Raw genomic sequence first — 1,123 nt, 5'->3', positions numbered from 1 at the left:
GAGGGTGGAGAGAATCCAGGTCACATTGTGAGACTGTGAGCCCCTGGACTTGTCAGATCCAAACCCACTCTTAAACTTGCCACTTGGAAGCATTAATTTACTTCTACCATTTCAAAATTATTTAAGAATTTATTTATTTATTTATTTATTTATTTATGACACAGAATCCATAATCCCTGAGACTTTCTTGCATGGTGTCCTCACTGGGTGGGACATAGCTGGGGGAGACAGTAGGTATGGTAAAGTCTTGGTGGAGCTGAGGAACAACACTGTCCGTGTCTATTCCCTGTCCCTGGAGAGGGACACACCAGCGCAATGAGAGGAGAAGCATCAGGGAAAGAGATCCCCTGGGCAGCTAGTTAACCTCTTTATATTTTCCTTATTTTAGGAGCTGTTTAGTTAAGGTGTATTTTTACTAGGAAATCACCCAACTCCTTTAGGTTTCCAGTGTGATGCAGCGGGTTTCTCTTACTTGACTTGAGAATTTCTCTTCTCTGTTTTTTCTCAGATTTGTCACAGTTAATGAAACAAAATATTGATACATTATTTTTTAAAGTTTATTTGGAGAGAGAGAGAACGAGCATGCACAAGCGTGAGTGGGGGAGAGGCAGAGAAGGAGAGAGAGAATTCTTAGCAGGCTCTGCACTGTCAGCACAGAGCCAGACATGGGGCTGGGACTTCCAAACCGTGAGATTATGATCTGAGCTGAAATCAGGAGGAGGACACTTAACTTACTGAATCACCCAGGCACCCTGATACATTATTTTTAACTAAATCCATATTTTATTCAGGTTTACTTCATTCTACCTTTTCCAAATCCAGTATCCCATGCAGGGCATCATGTTACATTTAGTCATGTCTCTTTAGGCTTTGGCTTTGACAGTTTGTCAGACTTGCCTCCTTTCAATGACCTTGGTAGTTTTCAGGAGGACTGGTCAGATTTGTAGAAAGTCCTGAGTTGGGCTTTTCTTGGTGTTTTCCTCATTTATATTGGGATTTGGGGGTTTGAGGAAGCAAATCATGGAGGTAATGTGCTCTCTCATCACTTTTTATCAAGGGAACATGTTCTGGAGACCCCTTACCACAGCTAGTGTTAACTTTGGTCTCCTGGTTATCATAGTGT

Source organism: Panthera tigris, assembly GCF_018350195.1.
Source record: "Panthera tigris isolate Pti1 chromosome A3 unlocalized genomic scaffold, P.tigris_Pti1_mat1.1 chrA3_random_Un_scaffold_106, whole genome shotgun sequence".
In the NCBI taxonomy this organism is placed as follows: domain Eukaryota; kingdom Metazoa; phylum Chordata; class Mammalia; order Carnivora; family Felidae; genus Panthera; species Panthera tigris.
Note: the sequence above shows the minus strand (reverse complement) of the source record.